This window comes from Lissotriton helveticus, chromosome 5_1 (genome assembly GCF_964261635.1).
Source record: "Lissotriton helveticus chromosome 5_1, aLisHel1.1, whole genome shotgun sequence".
NCBI lineage: Eukaryota > Metazoa > Chordata > Amphibia > Caudata > Salamandridae > Lissotriton > Lissotriton helveticus.
The window spans coordinates 449,985,720-450,009,969 of record NC_136065.1 but is presented as its reverse complement, the minus strand read 5'-3'; the positions used below and the strand labels follow the sequence as shown (position 1 = coordinate 450,009,969).

The window sequence follows — 24,250 nt, the reverse complement described above, 5'->3', positions numbered from 1 at the left end:
CTGGGGTGACAATACCCTAGTGCCAAGTTCTTTGTGAGTGTGCTGAGGCAGCTCCATTGCAATGTAATTAGGGCAGGAAACAACTCCTTAGGCCCCATCCGAGCAGGATGGCCTATCCGGTCAATACTTAATCCCCCTTTGTCGCACTGTCTGGGAGAAATGCACAAAGGGCAACTGCCAACTACACGCAGTAATGTGACCTAGGACACAGGCTGCATTCACCAAATGATTTTCCAAAAGTGGCTTTTTCAGAATTGTGACTTAAAATCCAACTTTACCCTGTAAGAATTAGAATTCTTTTGAGTGTAAACACTGACATGCCTGCCTGTTCCCAATCAAAAGTTATCAAATGGTAACCCACTATTTTCTTATAGGAGAGCTAGGCCTCATTATACTTTAAAAAACGAATTTGGGAGCTTTTCACTACCAGGACATGTAAAACTTAAAAATACATATCCAACACACCCTGGCCTATGGACTGTTTAGACCATGGGTACTCACAAACTTTCTCTCTGGGGCCAAATTTACAGTGTGGTTTGTGTCCGAGGGCCGCACCAGTGGGGGCGGTGTCAGTGGGGGATGGGGCGTGGCTAGAGCAACAAAAAAACTGACCATGCGGTTGATCACTGGTCCCTGCAGCGGACGCCTATGTCCACTGAGCCACCAGACCCGGCATACACACATCTCTCTCACTCCCTTTCTCTATCTCTATTATTCTACACTCATAGTATAGAGTTATATGGGGATCATATTGACTCATGGGAACTATTTTACTTGCAGCCCTGAGGAAGTCAAAGTGTTAGATAGCTGCACGACGAAACACGTGTTGGCTGATGTACTGAGAACCCATGATGTGTGAAGAAAATGGAAATAAAGACAGATGAACCTTGAATCTGAAGACTTGGATTTGTGTGCTACGAATTTGAATAGTGACAGCTCCATTTGACTGGATTGTGTCAGGACTTGAACTGATATAACTTAGAGTGCTCGGAGAGATTTGTTTTGATCTTTAATAAGTAGTTGGGTTTTAAGAGTTTCCTAAATTGTAACAAACAGTTTGCAGTGCAAAGGGGAAACAATTCCAGTCCTTAACTGTAGTGACAGAAAATGTATATCTACGCATTTGTGAAACCGGGGTTCTGAAAGAAGATTGACCAGGCTTGAGCAGAGAGTTCGTGGATGAGGATAGCAAATAATGGAGTACACATCTAGCTAGATACTTTGCTAAATAAGGATTTATGGCAAATACGAAGACACTTAACCACACCTCTCTTTTGAATCGGTAGCCAATGAAGATCAAGAAAGTCACTAAAGATCTCCCTCTGTCATCTCGCCCTGTGTGTGTGTGTCAGCCCTCAGCCCGGGCTGAGACAGCTTCCCCTGCGGGCACACACAGCCGCACCCAAGCACTTCACAGGTCTTAAAAAGACCATTTACATGTTAATTAAGCTTTGTTATATTTCACCTCTTAGCACCCCTGCATCTCCACTCTGACAATCACTGCTCCCCCGGCCCCCACAGAGCTGAGTCTCAGAGTCCGGGCTGCTGCAAAAGGCAGTGTTTGCTGACACCATTTAATTTTGTTTTTTAAACACAGGTACGATGTGTCTGCACGGTCCGCGGGCCGCCAAGGAAGGCTTGCTGGCCGGGCCGTACTTTGAGTACCCGTGGTTTAGACCTACCTTCGAGGTGACTAATATGTATCGAAAAGGGAGGTTTAGACCTGGCAAAAGGTTTAACTGGCAGTTTAATACTACACACAGATTTCAGAGGCAGGTCTGAGACATTTTTTAAAGGGCAACTTAAGCGGGTGGCACAAAAAGTGCTGCCAGCTCACTAGTAGCATTTAATTTGCAGGCCCTGGGTACATTATGTTCCACTTAAATAGGACCTTAAAAGTCAATTAAATGGGCCAGTCAGGTGTAGGCCATTATAAATTGTTATAAGGAAAGAGCACAAGCACCTTAGCACTGGTTAGCAGTGGTAAGTTGCACAGGGTCCTAAAGCCAACAAAAATTAATTTCAGCAACAGGATGTGAGTAGGCAAAATGTTTGGGGTAGACCACTCTAAGGGTTGTTAGGTCTAACAATAACATTTGGAGAAAATTGAGTGCTGGTCTATATTTAACAAAAATGTAGCTCTTAACAACAGGAATTAGGAAATGGCATGCAAGTGATGGAGCGAGATTTAGAAATGTATTCATTTCAGCTCGTGAAGTTACACTTCCATAATTAATTAATATTATTAATAACGTGTGCAGTGAGAAAACTAACCAACCTAGAATTAAAGTCACATTTTTCATGAACACGCGGGAAACTAATATGTGTGCTCATGAACGTGCATTATGTTGCATTTGCATGTGTGTGGAAAATAATAAATTAATTTTGCCTATTGTCATGTCTGAAACTAAATGTGGCTGTTTATTAATGGCATGTGCTTATTTCTGTGTGCTCATGTTTTGTTTTCCTGTCTTAAATGTTGCACAAATCTGTTTGTTGCTTTGTTTTGCTTCTGCTAGGTAATATAGATTAATGGGTTAATTATTAGCAAAGGTGGGTGGGTAACAGAATGAACTTTATTTCTTGCATTAATTATTCTTTTGTGTTTGTTTATTTACTAGTTAACGGAAAGGAGGTTTGAGGCCTAGTGCATTTCTATCGTGTACAGTTGGCAAAGTCCTGCTCAGTGAAAGCAAGAGCCTGGTGTGGAAAAATCTCTGCCAAGTTTTTAAATGGAGAAAAATAAACGTGATGAACTGACAGTACTCTTGGTTAGTGTGGCCACCAAGGCCAGGCCAGGAACCGGCAGAGAGATTGTGAAGCTAAGGAAGTCGCGGACGTTCTATTAAATGTTGCAAACTGGAGGAAGCTACGTGACTCGAAAAATAAAGGACAATAGACTCTAAGAAAGAGTCGGAACTGGGCTCCAAAGGATGTGATGACATTATGGTCTGTCATTTGACATCCAATAAGAAACCCTGTGCAGCAGAAAAGTATTTACATTTTCGTAGATTAGTTAGTTAGAAAGGTATAAAAACTGTCCCCCTGGGAGGGAGAGGGCTGCTGTTTGCTGACACCAGTTGGGGGTATCCTGCTGTCGGACTTTCTTGGAGCACGTAAGATATCCTAGGACTTTTGACTTTTCCCTTTTTCTTAATGGAGTTAGTGTAGCTAGGGATTTAGGGTCTAGGAGATGCCAAACTGTTGTTTCCATTTGAATTATGCTATTTGATTTGCTTAGAACTGTCATTACCTTTTGCTAAATAAATCTCAAAATAATGCTTGAATAAAAAGATTCTAATGCACTTTTCTTTGATTAAATAGTTAATAAATAATATCTTTGAAAAACAAGCTGGTTTTGTTATTTCATGTATTTAGGTTACCATTAGCAGATCTTTTTGCCTCAGTGGCTTAATTAATCGTTAGGGTTTTTGTGAAGTATAATGAATTTGTTCTACTGCTAGTTGTATATAAATGTATATATTTGTGAATAGGTTAATTAGGTCACATGATTCAGTTGCTCAAAATATGTCATGTTAGTTTATGGGCCTTGTTAGTGACTTATATTTGATGGTGAGTATTGTGGAGTTGGGTAGCGTTGCTTATGGCATATTTTCTATAGGGGCACTGGATCAATTTCCTGGTAGCAGAGATACGGTTGCTATGGTAACCAACATGCTACATGGTATTGACATAGGATTGATGTCTAACATATGTTGAGTTTTGTCACTTGTTGTATGTAGTCGAAAGGTTTTTTTTCCTGCAGTGTGAAAAATCCTAGTTGTACCGGTACAGAGTGGTGTGACATGAGTGAAGTCTCACAGTGCATTTGATCTGTTTCAGAATAGTGGTATTATTATTATCACTAGTGTTGTGGTCGTACAACACGTGTTAGGGATATAGGTGTGCTAGGTAGAATGTATAGTGAGGATTGTCTATGAAATCGTAGCTTTGAGTATAGGGACAATGAGCCTGTTCTAAAACTCATTGCAAAAAGAGTAATGGAATATATCTAAACTTGAGTGAAGGGTAAAATAACGTTGTTTATTTTACTGGCGAATGTGGATTTCTATGGCTGGTTAAAGTCCTGCCATGTTTTCATGTATGTGTAGTTAGGGTAATTTTCCGGTTGAAAGTGCGTAAATGATTTTGTAATTCCGTACGTGTCAAACTTTGAATTGCTACTTTATGTGCATTCAGAGGGAAACGGGTTCGTTATTACCTGTCAGAAGGGTAAAGTAAAGTTTACTTTATCGACGAATGTATATTCTGTGAGAGTAGCGTCGTCTATTCCACGTAAAGAAAACTTGAATGACTGTAAAAAACTGTCACTTTATTTTAGCGAAACAGACAAATGGTTTGTTCTTTTGTCGTTATTAATTGAGTTTCATTGAAAAAGCGTTCTTAAAATGGCGCTGTGAAAAGTTTTTGTGAAGGAGGGGTGAGCGCTGGGAGTGAGACGCGAGAAGCCGCAGCGGCTGTGTACGTCACAGGGTCCGCGCTGTGGTTGGCTAACATACGTCACAGCTAGCGCACTGATTGGTTCACGTGACTCTGACAAGCTGCTAGCTGATTGGTTCTTTGGGAAAGCAGTAATTCTATTGGTTGAGCAAAGTGGTGACGTGGCTTAACCCGATTGGCTTGTTGGTGTGTTTCGCGCACGGATTGGCTGGTTTAGCGGAACATCCAGAAATTATTTACGATCATTTTAAATTGAATAAATTTGATTAAAACATGAGTTATTTTTATAAGAAAGAGGAGAAAAAGCTCACATGGCTTCAGAGATTTAATATTTTTATTTCACCCGACAAGAAAATTGAAACGCGAGGTGGAAAATTGCTTCATAAGTATAAATCACCTGCAGCGTATATGGAAGGTGAATATGGTTATCATACTTCCCTTTGGTTTGATGTCTGGATGCATTACACTAAAGACAATGGTGTTTTAGCATGGCCGGAAGATGGTTCATTTAATATGAGAATTTTGAAAAATTTAAGAGAGAAAATGACAGCTCTTGTGCCGAAGCCTAGACCAACACAATTTGAAGCTTTAGTTGAATGGGAGGATGTGATGATTCAACTTAAAAGGGAAGCAGATGGTATGATAAGACCTCCAAAATCATCAAATTTTAAACAGGAAACTCATGAGGATAGGATGCGTCGGTGGAGACGGGCAGATATGTACGATGGTCTTTATACTGTGAGAGAAATGGTTACAGGAACAGGTCAAAAGAATATTCAAAAGAAAAATAATGCTGTTGTAGAGAGTGAATCAGAAGACCCAATTTTAGAAGAAATGTATTTAGCTAATAAAAACCAAAAGCAGACTCCTTTGAAACCAGCTTGTTCTTGGTCTACTCTGATTGTTTCTACAGAAACCACACCAAGTGCTCCTCCATTAAATGATGAATCACCCAGATATATCCGAATAATTCTGAATCTTTTGAAACTCCTGAGAGGTTGGAAACAAGAACCAGTTCTAGCATTTTTAATGAAAGCAGAAATTTTCCTGAAATCCCAATGGGAAGAGAAGTTCCTAGAAATTCAATGGGAGCTAGTAGAGATGAGGAAGTTGCGAATGCCTCAGAATACTTACGATCAAAAAAGGGAATTATTTCGACAATTAACTAAAGGCATGGAAGCAGTAACGGTTCCAGTAAAGATTGGTCCTGTTCAACCTGTTTTTGATCAAGGAGAAATTAGACAACCAGGTTTGACAATTCCATTAAATGCAGAAATCCAGAAGGTAGCTGAAAAGTTTTACTCAGAATTAACTGAAATACATCGAGAAAAAATGATGATGCCTGATTTAACTTTTAATCCAGGTTCATTATGTAGAACACCAATGTGTGCAGAGTCAGATACTGAATCTCCAGAGAAAGCAGATTCTACCTCAAAGCTTGATGTTGCGAGATTAAAAGCAGATTTAGAGGAGTTAATAATATGCACAATTGGTCCTGATAGTTTAAAGCATTATCAAGATGATGAACTCTTGTTTATCTGCAAGAGTATTCAATGGAAAACTAAGAATAAATATGATCAATTGGAAGAATTGGCTGCTGAGTTAGAAATTGATTTGAACAAACAGAAGAATTTGACAAAACATTACAGATTAGATTTTACAGAGAAGGATATTGGGAATTTCAACACAATGGGAAGAATTATGCATATAAAAGATTTGATTGTGTACATCAAAAAATTAGGTGACCTGAGTAAATGGAGAGTGAAGTGGACCAAAAAGAAAGAAGAGGAAAGGCAAGAAAGGTTGGCAAAACAGTTCCCAATGAGAGAAATAGCAGGTGGTGGTTATGTTCATGTTCCCTGGTCAAGACAGGACATTTTGTTATTCACAAATGATTTCCCTCGGCTGAGAGAGAAGCCTGTGGAATGGTATCGACAGGTAGTCAGATTCATCAAAGTTTCGAAAGTTCTGTGATTGATTTGGATGGATTCTTTGACATTGTTGTCCCATCAGATCTTTGGACAGAATGCAAGATTGCTGTGAGTTGGCCCAAGGTAGAACCAGCTCGAGACAAAGAGACAGGTGCTCCGGCAACAGAAGTCATGGGACTGTATGACAAAGTAATTTACTGGCTAAAACAAAAGATTCCCCCAAAAGAAGTAGATTGGGTAAAAATAGACAGAACAAACCAGGAGCCAAAAGAATCAGTTCATTCATTCTATGAAAGGTTATTGCTGGTTTTCAAGCAGTACAGTGGCTATGAAAAATTAAATGAAAAAGACATGAGCCACTTCATTTACAGATTTGTTTATGGTCTTAGACCTGAAATTGGTGAAATGATTAGGAACAATATTGTTGGATGGCAATCAAACTCAGTTGATGATATTCTGAGAAAGGCAAAATATTGCAGTGATGAGTTAGATGCAAAGCAGAAGAAATTAAAAGAGAAAGCAATGTGGGCACAAGTGAAAGTAGCTGAACATCAAATTCCGAACCTTGAAAGTAAAAATGTGAATTTTACCCAGAATCAGCGTCAGGGAAAGTTTAAAGGCAACTTTAACAAGCCAAAATTTAACATTAATATTGAAGAGTTAAAGCAGAAATTGCCTTGTTTTAATTGCGGTGAGATTGGACACTGGAAGCGCAAGTGTAAAAACCCGCCCAGAAATTTTAAAAATGCATTATTAAATCCACAGATGCGGAACGATGTAAATCTGCAGCAACAGTTACAGCGTCAGCTGAATGAATTGAGTCTTCAGCAACAGCTACAACGACAAGTAGTGAATCAGCAGAGCCAAATTCCACTGCCTCCTCTCCCAAACTGTGGAGGTGTTCAAAGGTTTAATTCAGAGACAGGATTCTGCGGAGGTGATCAGGTAATTAGACCACAAAGAGCAAATGTGTCAAATGCTTCTGGACAATTTTTGTTGACAGAAAATCAAGGGAGTGATTCTGATGACTACTTATGACGGTGCCTGAGAGAGGGGGAAGAGTGTGTACTTGGAGCCACTCTTGAGGTTGACCAGTCTGGACCAATTGTAAACGGTAAAGTGAATGATGTAGAAATCACTTTTCTTGTGGACACTGGTGCTACCCGTTCTACTGTTAGATCAGTGGAAATTGAAAACCTTCCTCTCTCTGGGGATACCATCCAAGTAGTTGGTGTATCTAATCAGCAAATTAAAACAGATTTGACAGTGCCTGTGAAAATAGAAATTCGAAAATTCAAAGACAAACACAGATTTGTAGTTTGTAACAGCAGTCCTGTAAACTTGCTAGGAAGAGACATCCTATGCAAGATGAACTGCAAAATATATTGCTCACCGGAGGGTATTGAGCTACAAACCATGGAGGAAGATGGGCTTTATAAATTAACAATGTTAATGGTTGAAGCAGAGAAAACTAAATTGTTTTTGATAAAGAAAATTTGCCTGAAGAATTAAAAAGGACAGTCAAAACTGAAATTTGGGATTTGTCTGGAAGTGAAATGGGTCTAATGAAACATGTTGATCCAGTCAAGATTACTGTGAAACAGGGAATAGAATTTCCGAATATTCCTCAGTACAAAATGAAGGCAGAAACGATTGAGGGTGTCATTCCTGTGATTGAGAAATTCATTAAGCAAGGTGTTTTAAAAGAGATTGAGAGTAGTCCTTGTAATTCACCGATCATGGGGATCAAAAAGCCAAATGGAACGTACAGGATTGTTCAAGACCTGAGAAAGGTTGATCAGATAGTTGTTCCATGTTGTCCAGTTGTTCCAAACCAAGCGGTGATTCTTTACCAAATTCCGCATGATGCAGAATGGTACACTGTCATTGATCTTTGCAATGCGTTCTTTACTGTTCCATTGCATCCAGAAAGCCAGGAAATCTTTGCGTTCAGGTTCCAAGGTCGCACCCTAGCATGGTGCCGTATTCCTCAAGGGTATACAGAGAGTCCTTCTATCTTTAATGAATTGTTAAAGAAAGCATTGGAGAATCTAAATTTACCTGGGAGATCAACATTGGTTCAGTACATTGACGACCTCCTCGTTGCAGCAAAAACAGGAGATAGCTGTGTCACAGATACAATTACTCTTTTGAATCATTTGGCAGATGAGGGACATAAAGTGTCACCTGCAAAATTGCAGTTTTGTAAACAAGAAGTAAAATATCTTGGTCACAGAATTGCAAAAGGAACCAGACAAGTAACGATTGAGAGAATTAAAATGATTCAGGGAATGCAACCTCTAAGAACACAGAGGCAGGTCAGAATGTTTCTAGGAATGGTTGGTTATTGTCGTCAATGGATTAGTGGATTTTCGGTAATGGCGAAACCACTGCAGAGGTTGACAAAATCAGACATAAAAGATCCAATTGTCCTTACAGAAACTGAAATGGAGGCTTTTGAAAAACTAAAAAGTAGCTTGTGTGAAGCTCCAGCTCTGGGCATGCCAGACTATGAAAAAGATTTTGAACTGTATTGCAGTGAAAGAAAAGGTTGTGCATTGTCTGTGTTGGTTCAGAGACACGGCAAATTAAGAAAACCGATTGCATACTTCTCAGCAGTACTTGATCCAGTTGCAAAAGCATTGCCAGGCTGCTTAAAAGCAGTTGCAGCAACAAGTGTGAGGCTTGAGCAAAGTGAAGGAATCATAATGGGATTTCCTGTAAAAGTCTATGTTCCTCATTCAGTTGAAATTCTTCTCACTAGGAGCAAAACGCAACACTTAACAAGTAACAGACTTACTAAGTATGAAAAAATTATTCTGGGATCAGATAATGTTTCAATAGCAAGATGTGTGAATTTAAATCCTTCCACATTATTGCCTGATGGAATTGTAACAGAAATCAGAAATGAAAATGACATTGATCATGAGTGCTTGGATGTTTTTTTGAATACTGTACCAAGCCGAGGAAGGACATAAAAGATGTACCATTGCCTGTGTCAGATCATGTTTACTTTGTCGATGGTTCTTGTCTGAGAACAGAGGAAGGTTTTTTGAGAGCAGCCTACTCAGTCTGCACAGTTGCTGATGTGGTGGAAGCATCGAGTCTTGAAGGAATTCGTTCAGCTCATGTAGCAGAATTGATTGCTTTAATTTGTGCATGTGAAAGAGCAATAAATAAGAAAGTTACCATAATTACTGATAGCCAGTATGGGTACGGAGTTGTGCATGATTATGGACAACTCTGGTCTCAGAGAGGCTATTTAACATCAGCAGGTTCACCAATCAGAAATGCAAACCTAATTAAGAGATTAATTGATGGCATTCAGTTACCAGAAAAAAATGCTGTTGTAAAATGTATGGCCCACAAGAAAGGGGAGGATTACATAACAAAAATAAATGCTTACGCAGACGAGATGGCGACGTACTGTGCAAGAAATGATTTTGCAATTAACAGAGAGAAAAACAATGAACATGCTTTGAATTCATTAATGCTAACATCTGTAGTTGAGACATGGCAGGAGGTCAAGGATTTACAAGATGAGGCTGATGATGAAGAGAAAAACACATGGTTGAGAGCAGAATGTAGACAGCGAGATGAGGATGGAGTTTGGAATTACAAAGATGGCAGAGTAGTTTTACCAAACTGCATGATTGCTGACATGGCCAGGATGTATCATGGCCTGGGACATATTGGAAGAGATTCAATGGTCAGACTGTTCAGAGAAACTTGGTTTAATACCAAATTCCGAACCATTGCAGAATCTCTTTGTCAAAGGTGCTTGACTTGTCAACAAATGAACCCGATCAGGAAAACCATTGTGGGAATGGGAACCACAGGACGGGAGGGTGGTCCATTCACCAGATTACAAATGGATTTTATTGAGATGCCACCACATAACAAACTGCACTATGTTTTAGTGTTTGTCTGTTTGTTTTCAAGATGGGTTGAAGCATTCCCCACATGTCACAGCGATGCAATTACTGTTGCAAAGTTGCTTTTAAGGGAGATTATACCAAGGTACGGTTTCCCTGTGACTGTGGAGAGTGATCGAGGAAGGCATTTTGAAAACAGATTGTTAAAGTTGATTTGTGAAGCCCTACACAATGAGCAGAAGTTTCATTGTGCATACAGACCAGAGGCATCTGGAGTAGTTGAGCAAATCAATGGAACGATCAAGAACAGGATTTCTAAGATGTGTCTAGCTACTGGTATTAAGTGGACAGATGCTCTTCCACTTGTTTTGATGACTCTAAGAAGTACACCAGATAAAAAGACAGGTTTAAGTCCACACGATATTGTCATGGGCAGAGTCATGAGACAGGCATTCATACCAGTAGGAAAACTGTTGACCATTAATGATAGTGCAATTTTAGAATATTGCAGGAAACTGTCTGATGTCGTGACTTCTATATCTAATCAGGTGGGAACTGAAGTACAGTCAAGAGACAAAGAGCAAGCACATGATCTGTCACCAGGTGACTGGGTGAGAACAAAAGTCCACTGAAGAAGAAACTGTTTGGTACCGAGATGGCAGAAACCAAGACAGGTGATTCTTGTGACAACGAATGCAGTAAAGTGCAGAGGCATAAAAAGGTGGATACATGCGAGCCATACCATTCGTGTGCCTACACCTGAAAACTCTGATGAAGAAAGTGATACCACAGCTGATTCAGATTTAGAAGAAGAACCTGAAAGAAATCCAGATTCTGAAGATCGACAAGCAGGTCGACATCTGGAAAATTCATCTGTGAATGAAAGCCTGAATGAAAAGAATTTGAAAATCATAGTTGTAGACTCTGAAAATGATGAAGATCTGCTAGAAAAAGAAGCAGCAGAAGAGTCTGATCAAGCTCAGAATCAAGACCAGGAGAGTATTGAAAGGCAGAAAAGAAGCTCTGAAAGCAGGAACAAAAAATCCGAAGCTGGGAAGTTGAAGATAATTTAAGAAGAGGAGGACGAATTGCCAAGTACCAGTTATAGAGATGATGTTCCCAACGGAGTGAGGCTGCCGAGTAGAGAAGAATCTGAGTCTAGAATTGAAATTTCTGACACTGAAACTGATGAGAGTGATGAAGATTCTCAAATAAGAAAATTCAGAAAAAGAGCTTGGAGAACAGAATACAATGTGACTGAGCCAAAGATGAAATTGCCAAGAAAAGGTGATAATTGGCCGAGTGAAAACGAAGGGTTGAAATTCAAGTTGATAAAGAAATCCAAGGAACAAGTTAATGAGATAACAAGTCAGAAAGATCCTGAAAAGGAAAGTGAGACAGGGAAGAAAATAGAAGTTATTTCTAGAAAGACAAAGAGAACGCCAAAACCAAATCAAAAATATAAATCGCCTGAATGGACGTACATTATTATTCCACTAGTAGTTGAGGTGAATAGTAGCAGTCAGGAAGAGATTGAAGAAAATAGTGACAATGATTGAATTACTTAACTGTTAAATTTAGGTTTCTGTTTTTGGCATTAGGCTAAAGAAATTGTGTTAGGTGACACAAGGTCGAAAATATTGTGTTAGCTGGAAAACAATTTGTGACGCAAGGTCGAAGAAAAGCTGTTAGGGGTTTTTAAAAAAAAATAAAATTAAAAAAAATTGAAAAAGGGGGGTGTTACAAAATTTTAGAAAGATTTTTAGACGATTTCAAATTTTTGTTTTATTCTTTCTGTAAACAAGCTTAGTGAAAATGCCTTATGTTTTTGTAAACAATAGCTCAAGATGCTCCATCTGAAAAAGATGCTGCAAGATGTCTCAGATGGTGTGCTCTTAATAATTCTGCTCTGGTTAGTTTTAGCTGTCATCTTTCCTTTCGGGATCGATAAGGAGATGTACAAGGTCAATATGACAAGCAAAGCTTCAGTTAGTCAAGATAAACATAGTGCAACAAACAAAGCTAACAAAGTTATTGATCACAGACCAGAGGTTCATCAAGATAGGTCTGTTGGTGATTTTTCTAGCAATACATTTTCAAGACTTCTGGCTGAATATGTCAAGGTTATGGAAGTCAAAGATTGCTACATTTGTGTGAAGTTGCCTGCTTCTGTTTCTGAGGGAGTGACATATAATATGCTTCCTCTTACTTACATAACCTGCAGTGTGATAGCTAGCTTATTTTATCAAACTGGTCGTCTGGAGTATTATTACTCTAATTATGATGAGATCTTTGCAAACCTGAAAATAGAGAAGGCTTTAAATAAACACAAGCAAGCGAAACAGATGAGGGAATTTTTCATAGTAACTAACGAACTCACCTATGAGTATGCCTTTAGAAATAATCTAACTTGCAAATTGAGGGCTGAGGAAAAGACTTTCCTGAACCTTGTTGAGGAGCGAAGGGCAATCTACAAAAGAAATGAGATGGTCAAGCAGACTAAATCATAGTTCTGGCAGAAGGAGGATGAAAAATTCAATGACAAATCTTTTGACAATGTTGCAATTCACATAGACAAGCCAATTAGTGGCAAGCTTTGTATTAGAAGACATAACACACTTTTTGATAATTATTTTGTGGGAGCTAGCAATTGTGAGGACACTTACCAGATCATGGGGGGTTGGGGATCTAAAGGTGGTAGAGACCCAATTTTTCCTGGAATCTATTTTGTTTGTGGAGACAAAGCCTATTATAACCTCCAAGACCATTGGTATGGGACGTGTTTTGTTGGACTTGTTTTTCCAAAAATTTTCCATGTTGAAAGAAATGCAGAAGGCTCATTTGAAATCAGTAATCATGTAAATAGGTACAACAGAGAGAGTTTTTCAGAAATTTTGGGAGACATTTTTGAGGCAGTGATACCTTTGGTGGGTATAACCCTGAATGCGGGAAGGATCAGAAAATTGTCCACGATTGTTGATAGATTGTCAACAGACACAGCTGGTGGTTTCCAATTAGTGGATACCGAAGTTATTGCAATCAGATCTATGGTAATGCAAAACCGTCTTGCCTTGGACATACTCTTAGCAAAAGAGGGAGGAGTCTGTGGCATCCTACATTTTCAACACTGTTGTACGTATATCCCCGATGAGAGTAGAAACATTGAAATGTACATTAAAAATATTACAGAGATGCATTCAGAAATTGTTCCCTTAGAAGAGGATGATTTTTCAGAACGACTATCCAAAAGATTTCAGGCAATCAAAACATGGTTTCAAGAGATTGGTGGTTCAGTTCTTGGCAAGATTCTAACACCTTTATTTGTAATAATTTTTGTGATAATTTTGTTGAAGATCAGTTGCATGTTACACAAAAGAAAGAAGTATCTGAGGGAAAAGAAGAGAATTTACAAAATCAGAAAGGAACAGGAGAGAGAGATAGAACTGGAAGAGTTTCGTAAAGCTCAATACGAAAGTTGCAGACAGACGGCTGAGACAAGTCTTTCGAAATACTAACACAGTGAAAACAAATCATGTTCATTTATAGAAAAATGTTGCTAAATTTTGGGTGTATTTTGGTGATTTTGAAATCACCAGATGAAGGAGTTGATGGAGAGAGATTTAGAAATGTATTCATTTCAGCTTGTGAAGTTACACTTCCATAATTAATTAATATTATTAATAACGTGTGCAGTGAGAAAACTAACCAACCTAGAATTAAAGTCACATTTTTCATGAACACGCAGGAAACTAATATGTGTGCTCATAAACGTGCATTATGTTGCATTTGCATGTGTGTGGAAAATAATAAATTAATTTTGTCTATTGTCATGTCTGAAACTAAATGCGGCTGTTTATTAATTGCATGTGCTTATTTCTGTGTGCTCATGTTTTGATTTCCTGTCTTAAATGTTGCACGAATCTGTTTGTTGCTTTGTTTTGCTTCTGCTAGGTAATATAGATTAATGGGTTAATTATTAGCAAAGGTGGGTGGGTAACAGAATGAACTTTATTTCTTGCATTAATTATTCTTTTGTGTTTGTTTATATATTAGTTAACGGAAAGGAGGTTTGAGGCCTAGTGCATTTCTATCGTGTACAGTTGGCAAAGTTCTGCTCAGTGAAAGCAAGAGCCTGGTGTGGAAAAATCTCTGCCAAGTATTTAAATGGAGAAAAATAAACGTGATGAACTGACTGTACTCTTGGTTAGTGAGGCCACCAAGGCCAGGCCAGGAACCGGCAGAGAGATTGTGAAGCTAAGGAAGTTGCGGACGTTCTATTAAATGTTGCAAACTGGAGGAAGCTACATGACTCGAAAAATAAAGGACAATAGACTCTAAGAAAGAGTCGGAACTGGGATCCAAAGAATGTGATGACATTATGGTCTGTCATTTGACAGCCAATAAGAAACCCTGTGCAGCAGAAAAGTATTTAATTTTTCGTAGATTAGTTAGTTAGAAAGGTATAAAAACTGTCCCCCTGGGAGGGAGAGGGCTGCTGTTTGCTGACACCAGTTGGGCGTATCGTGCTGTCGGACTTTCTTGGAGCACGTAAGATATCCTAGGACTTTTGACTTTTCCCTTTTTCTTAATGGAGTTAGTGTAGCTAGGGTTTTAGGGTCTAGGAGATGCCAAACTGTTGTTTCCATTTAAATTATGCTATTTGATTTGCTTAGAACTGTCATTACCGGTACACAGACAAAATATCGAAAATAAAATATCGGAAAGACAAAATATCGAAGTTAAAATATCGAAGGTAAAAAATATTGGGAAGCAAATATATCGGATACAAAAATATCGTAATAGGTAAGTAAGTAGAAATATCGAAAAAAATAATATCGTATGACAAAATATCGACAATACAAAATATCGTGTAGTAATGGAAAAAATAAATAGTGTAGGAAAAAATATAATAATTGTAAATAAAAATTTGATAAAAAGGTCTATATTAAAAAATTACAATATATTTAATATAAAAATATTTTTAAAAAACATATATAGTTTTAGGAGCGGGTTATTGGGTTTATAGGGGATAAGGGTGGGAAGTAATTTAAAAATAATTAAGCAATTAATATATATTTGTAAAAAAAAAATTACTAATTAATTGGTAAATAATTAATATTAATTAGTTAATTAATTAATATAATTTTGTACATTATTTTATATAATAATTAATTGGTAATTAATGAATATTAATTAGTTAATTAATTAATATAATATCGTACATAATTGTACACAATTAATAATTGGTAATTAATTATTATTAATTAGTTAATTAATTATTATAATTTTGGACATAATTTTAAATAATAAATAATTGGTAATTAATTAATAATAATTAATTGGTAATTAATTAATATTAACTAGTTAATTAATTAATATAATTTTGTATATATTTTTAAATAATAAATAATTGTTATTTAATTATTATTAATTAGTTAATTAATTAATATAATTTTTTACATATTTTTAAATAATAATTAATTGGTAATTAATTTATATAAATTAGTTAATTATATTAATTAGCTTCATTTAGTTTAATATATATTTTTTACTTATTGTAAATTAATTTGGAAAAAATAATATTAATAATTAAATTTATTTCTTTACAGCTAATGTGCTAATATATTAACTTTATTGTTATTGTTAATTAATAATTAATTTGTAATTACATAATAATAATTATTTTTGGGTAAAGGAGTATTGTTAGAGTTCAGGGTCAGTTTTCAGTTCTTGGTTAAAGGGGTATTTTTAGGGTTCATGGTCAGCTTTCAGTTTTTGGGTAAAGGGGTATTTCTTGGGTTCATGGTTAGTTTACAGTTTTTGGGTAAAGGTGTAGTTTTTGGGTTCAGTGTCAGTTTTCAGTTTTTGGGTAAAGGGGTATTTCTTGGGTTCAGGGTAAGTTTTCAGTTTTTGGGTAAAGGGGTATTTCTTGGGTTCAGGGACAGTTTTCAGTTTTTGGGTAAAGGGGTATTTTTTGGGTTCAGGGTCAGTTTTCAGTTTTTGGGTAAAGGGGTATTTCTTGGGTTCAGGGTTAGTTTACAGTTTTTGGGTAAAGGTGTAGTTTTTGGGTTCAGGGTCAGTTTTCAGTTTTTGGGTAAAGGGGTATTTCTTGGGTTCAGGGTAAGTTTTCAGTTTTTGGGTAAAGGGGTATTTCTTGGGTTCAGGGACAGTTTTCAGTTTTTGGGTAAAGGGGTATTTTTTGGGTTCAGGGTCAGTTTTCAGTTTTTGGGTAAAGGGGTATTTTTTGGGTTCAGGGTCAGTTTTCAGTTTTTGGGTAAAGGGGTATTTTTAGGGTTCAGGGTCAGTTTTCAGTTTTTGGGTAAAGGGGTATTTCTTGGGTTCAGGGTCAGTTTTCAGTTTTTGGGTAAAGGGGTATTTCTTGGGTTCAGGGTCAGTTTTCAGTTTTTGGGTAAAGGGGTATTTTTAGGGTTCAGGGTCAGTTTTCAGTTTTTGGGTAAAGGGGTATTTCTTGGGTTCAGGGTCAGTTTTCAGTTTTTGGGTAAAGGGGTATTTTTAGGGTTCAGGGTCAGTTTTCAGTTTTTGGGTAAAGGGGTATTTTTTGGGTTCAGGGTCAGTTTTTAGTTTTTGGGTAAAGGGGTATTTTTAGGGGTCAGGGTCCGTTTTCAGTTTTTGGGTAAAGGGGTATTTTTTGGGTTCAGGGTCAGTTTTCAGTTTTTGGGTTAAGGGGTATTTTTAGGGTTCAGGGTCAGTTTTGGGTTTTTGGGTAAAGGGGTATTTTTAGGGTTCAGGGTCAGTTTTCAGTTTTTGGGTAAAGGGGTATTTTTAGGGTTCAGGGTCAGTTTGGGGTTTTTGGGTAAAGTGGTATTTTTAGGGTTCAGGGTCAGTTTTCAGTTTTTGGGTAAAGGGGTATTTTTTGGGTTCAGGGTCAGTTTTAATTTATTGTACGCTGGATTTGGTATAGTAATAATTAAATTATTAGAGACCAACATATACTCACATTTAATATACAGTGCAAAATTTCTGATAAGATTGTTACATTATAGTAAGATAATGATACAAATAGTTCAACATGATTGTAGAAACATTATTTTTATTTATGTTTCACAAATAAAATGTTATTTCATAACAAAAATCTTTTTATTACATTTGGTTTTATAAACATATTTTATAAACACAATGATAAGCAACTATACAGAAGCATTTTTATTTTCATACTTTTTGTACAAAAATGAATATTATTTATTATCTCTTTTACATATTGTAATTTCATAAAGAAATGTAGAAATAACAAAAGTATTTTTTACACTTTATTTCAATACATAAAATATTTATTATATAAGTCACATATTTTTAACACATTTTTCTATTATTATAATTTTTGACAATGTAGTTATATTTCTAGACATTGTTAATATAAATATTATTCTTTTCATAATATGTATTTATTACATTCATTTACATATTTGTTAATCAAATCATTGTAGGATTAAAGTAAATATTTCTTTACAATAATAGAAACTTAATGTTAATTTTTGCATATTTAGTGAAGTATATATATTATATTTTATACTTGGGACTATTTTATTGCATTTGGGTGCTTTATTTTGTAACCGGGTTAGGTCGTTTTGGGTTATTTGGAAGAAGGGCTGATCGCGGTTGAGAGACACTTCACGTCGCTTCAGGTAAGGTTTTTTTATATGTTTTATGTGTATTTTAATGATGTTTTGAGACTACTGACCTTATATTTTGTGTTGTTGAATGTGAGGGAGGTATGTTTTAGATTTCGAAAACAGATAATTACTTATGGTATATACACGTAGTGTTAGTTAGTTAACTCATTATATATAGAGTGAATTTTAGTCTTTTACGGTATATCTACAAGTGAAATCATCTATTTTAATATGTTTGTACCTAATTACTAGCTAATTAATGTGGGTGGGAATGTCTGTTTTCTATGTTTTTGTCATAGGTGTACGCTACATCGGAAGTTCAGTTTTTTTTTACAGGAAGTGTTTGTTTGTTTAATTCAACACTGCTTTACAAACACTTCTTTACATTTTTCGGTTTTGCTGGAGCGATTCTTTCTATTTTTCCAATTTTTCGGGTTTTTTATGCTTATTCGATGGCTCTGGACAACGTGGATGTCTTAATTTTGGAACAGTTGTATTTTTACATTTTTTTTTGGGTTAATTTTGCACTACCTGGATTACTTTGGTGGACAAGGAGGTTATTGGATTGACAACATGATTGGTAAGTCCTTGCTTTCTTATTTTGTGTGGGTGGGTAATGTTATTTTTATTATGGAATAGTTTTTTACTTGTTATTTAGTTTTAATGTGTGCATATATTATAATAATATCTCTATATATTGCATACATTAAATACTTTAGAAGCTCACGATACATATTTTTCCATACTTAGGTGATACTTTTAGTGTTTTATAACATTTTGGGAATTAATTAGAGTAGTGTTTTGGCAATGATATTTAGGTATTCTATGCCTTTTGTACTAGGGTAAAGTTTAACTTGTTCTTCCAGGTACTTGTGCATTTGTTTATTTTGCTTTGATGATTTAGGGACAAGTTCAGTTACAGATTGGTCCATTCTAAATTCCTGGTAGCTCTGTTCTTTCTGTAGGCATTTAATGAAATGTTCTAGAGTAGGTTTGGTTCTGCCAGTTGATTGTACAAATGCATTGTGCCAACCTTCCACTGCATTGTTAGTTTTTGAATCTCCGTTAAGGGTACTTCTGTAAACGTTCCACCAGGGTATGAGGAATTTGGGATTTCGTCTGTGGCCAGATCTGTGGAGTCTGCCTACCCAGGTGTCTTCAAAGTAGTCGAGAAATGGACTTAATTTTGCTTCATTTTGTTTGTAGAAGGGGCTGTCTATAAGAATGTTGTAGTGTTCAGCTACGTCTGTTTCAGGTACATAAGCAAGTGCAATGAGTTTTTTAATTTGGAAAGCAAAAGATGAGTTTGTAGCATATTCGACACTTAGGGTAGTTTTTTGAAGGTGTCTCCATAAACACTGGTTTAAATGATAATAGCAGCCTTGAATGCAGGTATGGGGTGGATTTTTATGATAGTTGAGAGCATTGCTTGCTCAAAATCAAGAATGATACTTTCAGGAGAAAAATCATTTGTTTTTTGTTTAATTATATTTATTAATTCCATATATGTGGAATTATTTTTGTTTGGTAATAGTGCATATAGCAAAGGTATGTTGCAGTTGTGGTAGAGGCCATGTATTGTGTATAATTGAAAAAATGGTTTGGGACAGATGTTAAATGTTCCATCCATCATCCAATATTGGCTTTGCTGCAGTTTAACTAAATTCATACTGGTACCAAAAATTATAAGCCTTTTGTCATTGTTTTCGTTGTCGTAAACTATAAATGGTTGTTTATTTAAAGTTATTATTTGGTTAGCAGTTAAATTTATATCCTGATATGTTCTGGGAGATGGTGTTGTAGAAGCAGTAGCTTTTTTAGTTCGTGCTATAGTTCTTTTTAAGGAGAGGATATTTGGCATTTGAGTTGTGGCAGTTTTGGGGATTTTAGGAATGGCTTCTTTTAAAATGACATTTGTTTGCTTTTGGGAACCTGTACTAGCTTCTTTTATATTTTCCAAAGCTGTTCTAACTTCTATTTCAGTAACATTAGGTGGATGATTGTGTTCCCTAGTATACAGTACTGTAGCTTCTTTAGTTGTTGCTCTGCCATAGCACTTGTTAGAATAATATTTACAACATTTCCAATTAACTTGCATGCCATATTGCTTTTCTTGTGTATAAGTGTAACCCATGTAGCATAGTAATAGTTTTCCTTTCTGGCTGGTCACAAATTCGGCTCCTTCGGTCATTTTGTACTTTGTATATCTATAAAATGTATATATAATAGTTAATGTCAAATTAAATGTGATAAATAATCTATGTTAGTGATAAGTAGGAATGTTTATACTTACGTGTTTTTGAATTTACAGCAAAATTAGGAGCTGCTTGCTTCTTTAGTTGGGGATAATTGTTTGTGATGTTGTTGTAGCTGTTATGAAAAACATGAAAGTAGTATATTATTAATTAATGTTTCGGTACATTTGCAATGTTAGAGCTCATTTCTACTACAAAAGTGTATCTTCATGATTCACATTGTGAAGATACTTACATATTTTTTTAGGTTGGTCTTTGCCAGTATAGTAGTTTCTTCAGCTTCTGGAGAGTAGTTAGTAGTGTTATCTTAAATAAAAAAGGAACATATGTATTAGAATAATCACCATGTTGGTATGTTTTTTAATAGATTATCTGGTAATTATGTTCTTTAATATACTTACTTTGTGATTATTATCTGTATTATTCAGAATGTGGAGTTCTGTATTATGTCTGTATATCTATTCGTTGTGTTTGCTCTGTAAATAAACAATATATAATAGAACATAATTAGAACAGTTCTAAATGTTTGTATTGTTTTTCCACATTTATTTCAGTTGCATAATACTTACGTAGTAAAATGTATTGGAGAAATAGTACTGATGTCCTTAGTTCATTAGTAGTGCAGTTTTCAGTAGTAGAATCTACAGAAAAAAAGAAATATGTGGGGCAAAAGTCATTATTTCTGTGTGTTTAGATTTATGTGCACATAATGAATCAATGTGAAATTACTTACATAGTTATTAGAATCTGTATTCCTAGGGTTTGTTCACAGTTATTTTGAGTAGAGTATTCAGTACTCGTTGTATCTAAAAAAAATAGTTTCATATAATTATTTAGCATGTTAAGTAGTATGAATAGCAAAGGGGCACTGGGTATTTAGCAGGTAAGTAAGTAGTATTAGCAAATAATGCACTTTCTATTTTATTTACTTACTTAGAAGATGTGATAGTAGGTTGATAGTCTGGTTCTTCTAGTTGTTGTGCAGCAATTCGGATAGAGATGAATCTCCTTCAGTGACTTTTGGCAAGTAGTTTGTGCTTAGATTTTAATTGTTTATATAGGGGAGTGTCAGTAGTAATTACTTTGCTATTGGTTCATTAAAAAAATTAGGTTTGTGATTGGTTAGTTAGTATATTTGAATTTCAGTTGTGATTACTTTGTAATAGAAGTGAAAAACCAAAACAAATTATAAAATTATACAAAGTAGTATAGAATATTTTTATATGTGTAGGTGATATAATTATACCAATAGGATATTTTTGACAAATTAATAGTGTGTCTATAGTATTAATTTAGGTATTGTGTGTTTATTTAGATGTGAAAACATATAAAACGTTAATTAATTATGCAAACAGATGCATATAAAAAGTCGATATAGCTGATAATCCGATATTGAAGTGCACGATATTTTTGATGTCGATATTATAGTTAATGTCATTATTTTTTGTAGATAGCGATATTTTTGTTTTCCGATGTTAATGTAGTCGATATAAAAGTAAACGATGTTTTTGTATATCGATATTAAAAAAATCGATATTTGTGTATATATCTAGTTAAGTATAGGAACCCGATATTTTTGATTTCGATATTTTTGCTCCGATATTTTTGTACGTCGATATTGTGAATCTCGATATTTTGTCAGACATTCGTCATTACCTTTTGCTAAATAAATCAAAAAATAATGCTTGAATAAAAAGATTCTAATGCACTTTTCTTTGATTAAATAGTTAATAAATAATATCTTTGAAAAACAAGCTGGTTTTGTTATTTCATGTATTTAGGTTACCATTAGCAGATCTTTTTGCCTCAGTGGCTTAATTAACCGTTAGGGTTTTGGTGAAGTATAATGAATTTGTTCTACTGCTAGTTGCATATAAATGTATATATTTGTGAATAGGTTAATTAGGTCACATGATTCAGTTGCTCAAAATATGTCATGTTAGTTTATGGGCCTTGTTAGTGACTTATATTTGATGGTGAGTATTGTGGAGTTGGGTAGCGTTGCTTATGGCATATTTTCTATAGGGGCGCTGGATCACAAGGTATTGGTAAAATGTACAAAAAAACATAAAGTGCCTCAGTGAATGTGGTGAAGATTCATCACAGAGGCAGATAAGGACAGTTGCAGACTCATATTGGCCCAGTAGAAAGCTGGGAAGACTACATATATTTCCTAGTATAAATCTTGCCAGTAAGGATCTTTCCCATGGGTTTGTAACCATACTTAAATAAGGTTCTATTCTCATAAAGGTTTGCAGAACTGTATATCGGAGTAGGGATGATTTTGAAAATGTCAGTACCTTGCTGGTGGATTACTTTAGAGATTAAAGTTGTTTTTACCCCTAGACAATTGAACAATCCTCCTGTTTAGGCTGGCACGATCCTTACAGCAGACTGACAACCATAAAGGTATTGGAGGTAATTTAATATAGATATCAGAATAGACTAACCCGCAGATGCATCAAGATCCCATTTTGCTATTCCTTAACAGCGAAAAATAACGATTCGCTATTAAGGAATAGCAAAATGCAATGCATGAAGAAATCACAAAAAAAAAATGATTTCTTAAGCTTCCTTAATTGCGACTCACAAATTGTGAGTCGCAATTAAGGAATACCTCCCCATTCATTCCTATGGGCCTAGAGGCCCATAGGAATGAATGGGAAGACATTCTCAATTTGCGAATCGCAATTAGCGAATCCCAAATTGAGAATGCGATTTCAAGGGTGCATGGGTGTCCAAAGGACACCCTGTTCCACCCCTGAAATTGATCTGTGCACATATGTTGCGCACACACATGACCTTAGGGCATGTGTGTGCGCAACATGAAACTTTGAGAAATGCACTTTAGTGCATTTCTCAAAGTTTTTGCAAATTACCATGTAGTTCAACTTCATGATAATTTGCGATCCCTATTAGCGAAATCGCTATTTATTTTTTAAACTTTAATGCATTGCATTTAAGGAATCTCAATTTGAGATTCCTTAAATGCAAGTAATCGCAATTGTGCGATTTCTTAATTTGCGATTTTTGCATTTGGGATGATGCATCCCAAATGCAAAAATACTGGTCGCATTGGCAGATTTGTGAGCCGATTTTACCTTGATGCATCTATGCCTAAGACAATTCTAAGCCCAGTTCTCCATACACAGAACTGTGGGAGGTTCTGGGTGGTAAACCAAGAAGCCGTCTTCAAAAACAGTTTTCTTCTGCCTGGAGGTTGTTAACTCTACAGTTGTCCCTGCGTGGAGGTTGTTATCTCCACAGTAGTACCGAATGGTAGCATCATAAGTTAGAATCAGCAAGCATTTTTGCTTGTATATTTCCACTAAGGGCTGAATCGCTTTACTCCACACACTCTGAGCAAGGTTAACCAGGAGGTCAACTGATTGACAGAATTTTAGAGACCTGGTGAATAGGCAGTGGTATCAAGCGATATATAGAATTGAAGGTCAGATATAGGTAAGTGAAGTGGTTGACTTTGCCAATGCTCCCCCCTTTGCTCTGAATAGTTCTAGTTTTAACTTTCTTAGGGCCATAATCCATATACAAATTTGAGAGAAATTGGTGTCAAGGTCAACATTGTCTATGAAGAGGAAAAAGTTGTTTATGAGACACTTGAGACCGTTCATCAAAGTTTGAGATTTTAATACGGCATTGTCTGCGTACAAAAGATCCAGTATGGAGTAAACTTCACAATGGGCATTTCCTGGTTGTGTTCTGAAATGAATTACAGTTGTTACTGTATATATTAGAATAGGATAGGCGCGAGGATACTTCCCTCCCAGACCTTCCCCTCTTCTCCATCCTGAGGCTGCAACTTCCATTTGTAAGCGCGTGGGAGTCGACTAGAGTCTGGTCCAAATCCATAATCGTGAGAAGGCACCAGAGCTTTAACCGATTCACTCAGTACAGAGATCGCTGATAACAGCGGCTATAAGGAACTTCATGGCATCCATAGTCAAGAAAGGTTGGATCTTCCTAATTGTTCTTAGCATGAATACACATTTAGAGGTCACAGGCACTAATATGCAGCTTAAAAGATAAATCAGGACTTTTTACCACTGCTTTGGGGACAGGAAACAATCCCTGTCAAG

At 36.1% G+C, this 24,250-nt stretch overlaps 1 long non-coding RNA gene across 1 annotated transcript; it reads right to left on the bottom strand.

Moving 5' to 3' along the window:
- Nucleotides 1-19,821: 19,821 nt before the first annotated feature.
- Nucleotides 19,822-20,421, bottom strand: LOC144753207 (uncharacterized). The gene is made up of 3 exons (XR_013594245.1): nucleotides 20,389-20,421; nucleotides 20,192-20,268; nucleotides 19,822-20,105 (listed from the first exon to the last, which is right to left on the bottom strand). It is a non-coding gene; the product is annotated as an uncharacterized LOC144753207 (long non-coding RNA).
- Between the last annotated feature and the right edge of the window lie 3,829 nt (nucleotides 20,422-24,250).